The sequence below is a fragment of the Hippocampus bargibanti genome, unplaced genomic scaffold (genome assembly GCF_051943395.1).
Source record: "Hippocampus bargibanti isolate YZ-2025 unplaced genomic scaffold, ASM5194339v1 Contig00001_ERROPOS9571412+, whole genome shotgun sequence".
In the NCBI taxonomy this organism is placed as follows: domain Eukaryota; kingdom Metazoa; phylum Chordata; class Actinopteri; order Syngnathiformes; family Syngnathidae; genus Hippocampus; species Hippocampus bargibanti.
The window spans coordinates 14,386-24,169 of NW_028296997.1; the positions used below are offsets into that span (position 1 = coordinate 14,386).

The following is a 9,784-nucleotide window of genomic DNA, read 5'->3' on the forward strand; positions in this document are numbered from 1 at the left end:
ATTAACCCTAACAAGTAAACCCAGAACGTAACCCTAAACCTAACAAGTAACCCTAACCATAACAAGTAACCCTAACAAGTAAACCCAGAAAGTAACCTTAACCCTGACAAGTAACCCTAACCCTAACAAGTAACCCTAACTCTAACAAGTAACCCTAACAAGTAACCCCAGCAAGTAACCCTAACCCTGACAAGTAACCCTAACCCGAACAAGTAACCCTAAAAATTAACCCCAGAAAGTAACCGTAACCCTGACAAATAACCATAATCCTAACAAGTAACCCTAACCCTAACAAGTAACCCTAAAAAGTAAACCCATAAAGTAACCCTAACCCTAACAAGTAACCCCAGAAAGTAACCTTAACCCTGACAAGTAACCCTAACAAGTAACCCTAATCCTAACAAGTGACCCTAACACTGACAAGTAACCCCAGAAAGTAACATTAACCCTCACAAGTAACCCTAACCCTAACAAGTAACCCCAGAACGTAACACTAACCCTAACAAGTAACCCCAGCAAGTAACCCTAACCCTAACAAGTAACCCTAACCCTAACAAGTAACCCCAGAGCGTAACACTAACCCTAACAAGTAACCCCAGCAAGTAACCCTAACCCTAACAAGTAACCCTAACCCTAACACGTAACCCTAACCCCAACAAGTATCCTGAACCCTAACAAGTAGAAGTTATTTGATGCGATTTTGCAAATGGCCACAACTTGTCTGGTGGTGTCGGTTGTCCTTTAAACGAAAAATTCAAAAGTCGATTCTAACCTTTGACCGGGAGACAGTAGGAGCTCTTGGAGGATTTCTGGACCGGTTGAAGCCGGTTGAACATTGTGGAAAAGTTTCTGAGGGACACCAAGGAGAATATATCATCGAATATATCATATAGAATATGACAGTGCCCTGTCAAGTGTCCCTAACAAGTAACCCCAGAAAGTAACTTTAGCCCTGAGAAGTAACCCTTACAAGTAACCCCAGAAAATAACCGTAACCCTGACAAGTAACCCTAACAAGTAACCCCAACAAGTAACCTTAACAAGTAAGCCCAGCAAGTATTCCTAACCCTAACAAGTAACCCTAACAAGTAACCCCAGAAAGTAACCTTTACCCTGACAAGTAACCCTAACAAGTAAACCTAACAAGTAGCCCTAACTAGTAACCCCAGAAAGTAACTGTTGGGTTATTTTTTTATCGTTCGCCCTTGGTTCATTGCTTCGACGGGTGTTGATGGAGATCGATGGTTAAATCATCAGGGAGCCAGGACTTGAACAGAAAGTTGATTTAATTTGGAGAGCACGGGCATTGTGGTGCGGACGGAGGAGGGAGCGCATGGAGAGAGAGAGAGAGAGGAACGGGCTGCAGGAGTATTTATGCGGTGCATAGCAATGACGCGACAGGATGTGACGTACTAAAAGTGCGACATCGTGTAAAGGAAGGCAGGATATGACATACGAGGAAGTTCAAAATGTAAACAAAGATTACAGAGCGATGTTTAGAGATGTTTGTATGGCGAATTACCCTAACATCTCCCCCCTGACGAACATTTTTAACATCGGTCGAGGTGAACAGAAAAGAAAATCATAATGGAAACATTCTCAAATCAAAGTCATGTCATTCTCTAGCTACAATAGTCAAATCTTCATGGGATCCTGGATGGTGATCACCAGGATGACGAGTAGGAACAAAATTGTTTGTAGCATTTGTCGCAAGCAGGCCCAAGGGTGTGGTACAGACGACGAGCTGGTGAATGGGAAAAGGTGCGTGATCTTCAGTTGTGCATCGGGAATCTTCTTGACGAACGGTGTGGTGTCCTCGCGAGTCCAGACGAAGCTTGTAGCTGCTAAGACGGCTAGCAGCTCCGCAACCGGTCCATCCCACTTTGGCGTGGCCCACGTCATCTTCTTCATACCGCATCTCTGTCCTGTGGAGACTAAAAGAAGACTTGTGCCAGGTCACGTGTCAAAGGGATGGTTTCATTCTGCACAGCACCCTTTCTTGGTGTTTCTTTCCCTATCAAAATCTGTCTCATCGTTTAGGCTCTGCAATGTATTCTCTCACAGAAATGGCAGACATTGTTATTGTTAGATTTTAGTTGGTTAGTGTATGTTAGTTGTTAGTGAGTCTGCATTTCTGGAGGGCACCGCTTTCTTGTGGGAATGATATCGCAGCTAACATCACTCAACACCAAAAGTGAAAATTTTGGCAATGATGATCTAGGCTATTGCCATTCCCCCCTGTTGAGACATGAAAAGTCTCAATTTGCCAATTGGGAACGTGTTTGCGCGGAACACGATCCCTCTTGGACATTGCACAGATCATCAATACGACCAGTCAGACCCTAGTTCGCTGACGAAGCCACGAAGAGACCATTTCTCGGCCCACAGTGTTTGGGTTGGCTGCAAAAAAAAAAAAAAAAAAAAAAAGCTTACAGCACCTGGTATTCCCGGGCGGTCTCCCATCCAAGTACTAACCAGGCCTGACCCTGCTTAGCTTCCGAGATCGGACAAGATAGGGCGTTCTCAGGGTAGTATGGCCGTAAGCAAGGGAATGTGCCAGAAAATCCCTCTTGATAGTGTTGCAGGGAGAGTGTCTTTTGATGCGTCACACGAGTGTATGATTTTGAAGTGCGCCTTTCAACACTTTGATATCTTTCAATTCCTTGATCTCCTTGATGTGCGTATCACCCTGACGCATAGCACACGCTTGCAAAGTGTATAAAAGGAGCTGTCGCGGGACAGAGACATGGGGCGAACCACGGGGCCGAATCATCTCAGACTCACGCCCGGCTCAAGCCGGGCGTCGGACGGACATTGTTGCGTCACACGAGTGTATGATTTTGAAGTGCGCCTTTCAACACTTTGATATCTTTCAATTCCTTGATCTCCTTGATGTGCGTATCACCCTGACGCATAGCACACGCTTGCAAAGTGTATAAAAGGAGCTGTCGCGGGACAGAGACATGGGGCGAACCACGGGGCCGAATCATCTCAGACTCACGCCCGGCTCAAGCCGGGCGTCGGACGGACATCACGGCCCGACTTGCTCAACTCCACGCCACGATCAAGCCCTGCGCGTCACCTGCCTGGGAGATCTGACAACGAACCTACTTACAAATAAAGAGAACCATCAAACTCTTTATTGGCGAGCCAGCCAGGAGGATTTTTTTCCCTCCTCCTCAGCCCAATCAACTCTCCAAATGGAAATATCCAGATTTCCCAGCCACCCGTGAACCCGGCATCTTCACAGCAAGACCCCTCAAGCCGAGCTCCCGATGGGCCGTCACCACCCGTGGGCGCCCCGACCCCACCGTGAAACCTACCGCACCCTGATGGCCGACATCGTCCAATTCGCCTGGCGACTCTGCAACTAGCTGCATCGTATATGTCCACGATCGCACATCGTCGGACATGAAGTGCGCCTTTCAACAACATCACGGCCCGACTTGCTCAACTCCACGCCACGATCAAGCCCTGCGCGTCACCTGCCTGGGAGATCTGACAACGAACCTACTTACAAATAAAGAGAACCATCAAACTCTTTACTTTCTTTGCTCATGGTGTTCGTTCTTGTCGGATGATGGTTATTTGGTTTTCCAAATAGAGGCTTGAATCGATGAAGGTGTTATTTGTGTCGTGTTCTCAAATAAGGCGCATGTAAGTCCAGCTGATGCGTTAACGTGGGTAACTTTTCTTTGCCTTCCAATGCAATCCGTTTCGTCCATTCATTCCGGGTAGAGTGAACGCTGGCGCGAATGGTTGCCTCTGTTCACTCGCACAAAAAAACATTCTTATCTTGTGACTGTAAAGTGGCCTTTAGAGCTTTGAAAGGCGCTTAAAATGTTATGTATAACTATGAATATTATGTGGTGAAATGGTTGATCACGAGATCAGTGACGCTGTGTGATTACGTCCGCAGAGGGCGTCAAGGACCAGACGGAGAGTAATCATAATAAATGTCAAAAGAAAAGGATAGAGAATTAAACCCAAAATTCTGAAGATACTAAAAGGAGAGGAGTAGCATTACCTTACATTGCAGGGCTTTCTGAAAAACTACAGAGTCCTTTGGCAACACAAAATTCCTACTTATTTCAAACCGATAAACACTTGAAGGCAAAAATGAGTGCATCCAAAAGATAGGCTGTCAAATGAAAAACAAAATAATGTAGTTTATTCAATACATTGGAAAAATGAAAATTATAAAGAGCAAAACATTGGGGAGACTAAACAAATTCTCAAAAAAAAATACTTTATCAACACCGCTGGGATAATACTACTGGGCCTCAATCTGCAGTACATATGCACCTCAAAGCTATCTACCGCTCATTTGACGACAATGAGGTTAAGATTGTAGCGAAAGGAAAATAGATGGTTTGAAAGGGGAGTAAAAGAAGCTGTCCAGCACGCAGAAGCCCAGTTCTGCTTCGCGTACGAGTACTGTCATGACGGTGCCCCATGCGGACAGCTCCCTCTGCCGGAAAGCCATATCGTTACACGCAGCGACTCAAGAGTAAAATCAACGTGTGGGAAGCCGTTTAAAATCGCGTCGGGGGTGATCGTGAAAGAAAAGTGAAATCGGATCGCTAACGAGAGAGACCATTTCTCGGCCCACAGAGTTTGGGGTGGCTGCAAAAAAAAAGCTTATAGCACCTGGTATTCCCAGGCGGTCTCCCATCCAAGTACTAACCAGGCCCAACCCTGCTTCGCTTCCAAGATCAGACGAGATCGGGCATTCGCAGGGTAGTATGGCCGTAAGTGAGGCAATATGATGATGGGGATTTGGTTTTCCAAATACAGGCTTGAATCGATGAATAGTACCCTTGAAGGGGTTATTTGTGTCGTGTTGTCAAATAAGGCGCATGTGAGTCCAGCTGATGTATTAACGTGGGTAACTTTTCTTTGACTTCCAATGCAATCCGTTTCGTCCATTCATTCCGGGTAGAATGAACGCTGGTGCGAATGGTTGCCTCTGTTCACTCGCCCCAAAAAAACGTTCTTATCCCGTGACTGTAAAGTGGCCTTGAGAGTTTTGAAAGGCGCATAGAAATTAAATGTATTATTATGATGACTCTCCATCTGGTCCTTGACGCCCTCTGCTGATGTAATTGTTGTTTCCGGAGGAATGAGAGAGAAGAGTTGCTTTGTCAACGTGTTTATTGTGCCACCATCTTAGTCAACCTGCGGTCGTGACGTCACCGCTGCTTTTCGACCTGTCGCAACATTCTGTAGCAGTGTGACATATGCTACATTTACCCCCCCTCCCTGAAGGAACTAAAAACACTCTGCAACAAGGGAAAACGGGTAGACTGCCGTTTTCCCGGCTTAGCCATGTGGGTTATTCTGCCACGCGATAGGCTAAGCACTGGCTAAGGTCTGAACATTCAAAATATGTAACCGAGGGCAAAGGCGAACACGAGCTGGCCGAGGCTCTGGCCCCACGGGCACGGCTGGTTCACCACGCTCTTCGAGGCGTCCCATCGGTGTTCTCTGATGTGTGACAGGACGTCAGTAGTCTTTGCCTGAGAAGTCGTTCGAGGGGGTCGGTGCCACCACTCTCCTTAGGCGGCTGGCATGCCAACGCGACCCGTCAGCCAGACAGAAGGTGGTCGGTCCGAGTTGGGCGGTAATCTGGACTGGTGCTGTCCAGAATGAGTCCCATTTGTGAGAGCAGCTCGGCCGGCGAATGGGGACCCAGTCCGACACAGTAAGTGTGGGTTGCTTCGTCCGGCGCTTCTCGTTGGGCCCTCTGCTGGCTGAGGAAGAGTAGGGAAGGCCGTCTGCTTGGTTGGAGCTTTCGCCACCCCTGTTGGCCTGGGTGTGAATTGTGGCACCCACATTGTCAGAGATAGAAAAGCCGAGTGCACAAAACAAGTCCAAGCCCAAGAGGTTGGCGCCATGACGGGATATTTGGAAGGTGAAGGGGGGGAGAGTGCTCGAGCCATAGTGCACTGTGAAGGTGGTAATTTTCAAAATCATCATGCTTCAGCAGACAAAACAACAAACATTGTTGCAAAAACTGCTTGCATTCATAAACAGTACATGTACATAACACCCCAATTATGTATGCTATTTAAAAAAGTCATCAATCTTCTTCTGCTTCCCATTTTTACATTTTAATATAAACACTTCCATCTTGTTTAACGTTTCTAAAAAAACCAATGCATTTTCTACGGATTCAAAGAAAGATCGCATGTCCGCAGCACCTTGCAATGCTTTTGTCGGTGTTGCAATAGCTGTGCATTCAGTCGGTTCTTCCTCATCATCATCATCACGGGAATCTCCTGGGGCATACTTGGCTTTGACCTCTGCTGCGATATCCGCATCTGATGAGCTTGGGAATGTCGCAATGTCTTTGTCGACTGCAACATACGATGCAGTGTAAAGCGACTTTTAGCTCTTCAGCCAGCTTTTCGTTAGCTGCAGATGTTTCCTCACTGCTTTCGTCACTGCACCCTGGAGGTTCAAATTTGCAGTGACGGAAGCAGTTCTCGATGGTGTTTTCGGACACCGTGCTCCACGCTTTGGAAATTGCTCTAATGGCATCGAAAACAGTCCATTGCCGCTCTTTCCCCTAAAATGTCTGACGTCATCCAAGCGTTTTTGTTTGCTTTGTCGGTGACCGGCAAACTCTCCACGCCACTGAAGCACCTTGTTTTTTTTGATTTCCCGATAACAATAAGTTGTAATTTATCGGTACCCGTCATGTTAGCGCACAGCATGATTGTAAGTCTTTCTTTTGAACGTTTACCCCCGCGGCAATCCTCATCCTTGTAGACGTATGATTTCTGTGGCTGCAGCTTGTAAAACAAACCAGTTTTGTCAGCGTTGTATACGTCGTCGGGGTGGTAATCCCTCAGCAGCTCTTGCAGTCTGCCATTGTGCTAGTCGTCAACTTGGTTCTGATCCACTTTCTTGGCCTCTCCAGTAATCTTGCGTAGCTTCAGATCCTTCCAAAGTCAAAAATCTAAGTCATCTTTATTGTCAAATACAGTACTGTATGCTAATATGCATGCCATACAGCACAGATGACATTATGTAATGTCCTCTCAGACCCAGCAGGCAAGGCACTTATAATGACTTTAACAAACATACAGTAATACAGTACAGCAAACATGAAACATGAAAACGCAAATTTGCCAGGAGAGGGGAGCCACATGTTCACGCGCCGCCTTCTTGGGAAAAACAAACATGTACGACAACACAAAGACACAGAGTCATTCATTCTTCAGGACTTGCTGTACCTTTCGTTCCTTGTAGCGATTTAACTAGCCTTTGGAGCATTTAAAGTCGTCATGGCCAAATTCTTTTGCAAGCACTTCAGCCTTGGTCTGCAGCATCACTCCTGTTACCGGGATATTTTGGTTCCTCGCTTGCCTCATCCAGGTATCCACCGCGTCCTCAACATCAGGGCGTGCCGCCTTTCTCATCCTCTTTGAGCCAGGTCCGAAGTCCAGCGCTTCGTATGCCGTCTTTATTTTATCCTTACTCTTCAACCACGTTGATAAAGTATTTTGCGGCACGTTGAATTCCTTTGCAATAGAGGATTTGCTCCATGTTGGACTCTCCTCAACAGCCACGATTGACCTGTGCTTCCTTCCGAGATCACAATTCTTTCGTTTCGCCATTGTTGAAGGCACACAAGCTGCCGTCTGATACACACGAGCTCCCGTCTGAAAATGAAAATGGCGTCTGCTCGCGGGAGCTGGTCACGTAACCAAGACACGTGACCAAGTCACGTGACCAAGTCGACCAATGGCGCGACCGATGGCGCGTCACATAACCAAGTCACGTGACCAAGTCGACCAATGGCGAGGCCGATGGCGCGACCGATGGCGTGTATTGATATAAACATAGCAAAATGGCCGGCGGGAGATGAAAAAGAGTACCGTAGTAACCGGAATATCGTAATAACCATGAATCGTACTAAACAGAACTAATTATAGGAGGACAATTATAGGAGTCCAAGATGGCGCCCGAGTAGGCAGCCGTCAGCAAGTGCTCTGATGAGCCTTGCTTTTTTTGTTGTTTTTGTCTTGTTTTTGTGTTTTCTTTTGTCACTTTGTGTTGTTGTGCGTCGTGTGGAATGGATACAGATTGTTTTTCAGCATTTTTTACCACGACATTCATCAAGGAGGAGACTGTGCTGAGCGATTGCCCCTTTTCGGCAGCATGGAAATGCCAGTACTGTTTTTGAATGGGAGGAATGTCGGTGCCATTCGACTGTCATCGCTGGACAGCTCAGGGGCCATTGTGCTTTTTTGCGCCTGTAATGGGCAGCATCTTCACAGCCCCGCTTTGTTCAGTGGAAGGTCGGTGCTGTTGGACAGTCTGCGGCTGGATGGATAAATGGATAAATTGAGGAGCCCGCGATAAGAAGGAAGGAGCGTCAGCGCAGAGCGCTGATCCGTATATGGAACTGTCGCGGGGTGGAATTTAAGCTTATTTATGGGGGACAGGAGATGTGAGATAATCTCTTTTCGTCAATGGATGCTACAGCTGCGTGTTTGCTTTCAACATTTAGCTTGTAGTCGACGTGCACATTCCACCATGATGTCCCTGATCCACTGGTGAAGAGACGCTTTGATCCTCTCCTCTTTCGTCTGGAACTGCTTTATGTAACAAAGAGGGTACAGAAAGTGCTTAAGAATGAATGTCTCTCTGTGTCTTTGTGTTGTCATGTTAATTGTTATTTAGTTTTTTTTTGTTCTTTTGACTTCAAGACGGCGCCGCGAGAGTGGCTGCCTTTGCAGCAGCTCCTGTGTTTTGCTTTTCTACTTTCATTTCTTTCATAACTTTGCTGCTGTGAAATGTAAATTTTTCCACTGCGAGACTAATAAAGGCAAATCCAATCCAATCCAATCCAATACATAAAAAGACTAGAAATGTGCACGGGAAATGAAAATAGTATCGTAATAAGCAGTATTATAAATATAACCGATATCGATATAACGAGACTTTACTGTACTTCAGAAAATGTGTCTCACTTGCTCTGAAAATGCATTTGAGGCAATATAAAATTATATATATATATATATATATATATATATATATATATATATATATATATATATATATATATATATATATATATATATATAGGGGCGGCTCGGTAGTCGAGTGGTTAGCACACCGGCTTCACAGTGCAGAGGTCGCCGGTTCGCGTCCCGTGTAATGATATGAGCAAATCGTATTTGCATGTTCTACTAGTGATGCCTGGCTTTAGATCAAAGGAGCATGCGCACTGCTGCAAGTCAGTCTGATGAGAGCCTACGAGAGCCACACATGAACCTCAACTCTATCCAGAAGTTGTATCATTTACCGAACCCGCTTACACAAAGCAACACATGGTGTCAGAAGTGGGATCAACCCATTAAACCGTTGCACATCTTTTTTGCATTGTGGCCTTGGCATGTTTTCTATAGCAGACACTTTTCGTGGGTCTGGTCTGATACCTTCACTGCTTAGGATATCTCCCAGAAATGTCAATTCTGTTGTACCTAGCTGACATTTCTCTTTATTCAGCTTCAGGTTTGCTTTTCTTGTAGCTTCTAGCACAGCTTTCAGTCTCTCGTCATGTTGAACTCTGGTGGCACCCCAAATGATGATGTCATCCATCGAGGTATCAACTCCTTCCAAGTGCTCATATATCATGTTGATTGTTTTGTGATAAACTTCAGGAGCTGAAGCAATTCCAAAAGGTAGTCTTAGGAATCTGTATCTTCCAAACGGAGTGTTGAAAGTACATAGTTTGGAACTTGGCTCATCCAGCTTCATTTGCCAAAAT

The 9,784-nt window shown here is 45.8% G+C and overlaps 1 non-coding gene and 1 pseudogene across 1 annotated transcript; both read right to left on the minus strand.

Annotated features, from left to right (window-relative positions):
* Positions 1–2,426: 2,426 nt before the first annotated feature.
* LOC148881276 (5S ribosomal RNA) lies at positions 2,427–2,545 on the minus strand. The gene has a single exon (XR_016114035.1). It is a non-coding gene; the product is annotated as a 5S ribosomal RNA (ribosomal RNA).
* A 2,093-nt stretch (positions 2,546–4,638) lies between these two features.
* On the minus strand, positions 4,639–4,757 carry LOC148881277 (5S ribosomal RNA; annotated as a pseudogene).
* Between the last annotated feature and the right edge of the window lie 5,027 nt (positions 4,758–9,784).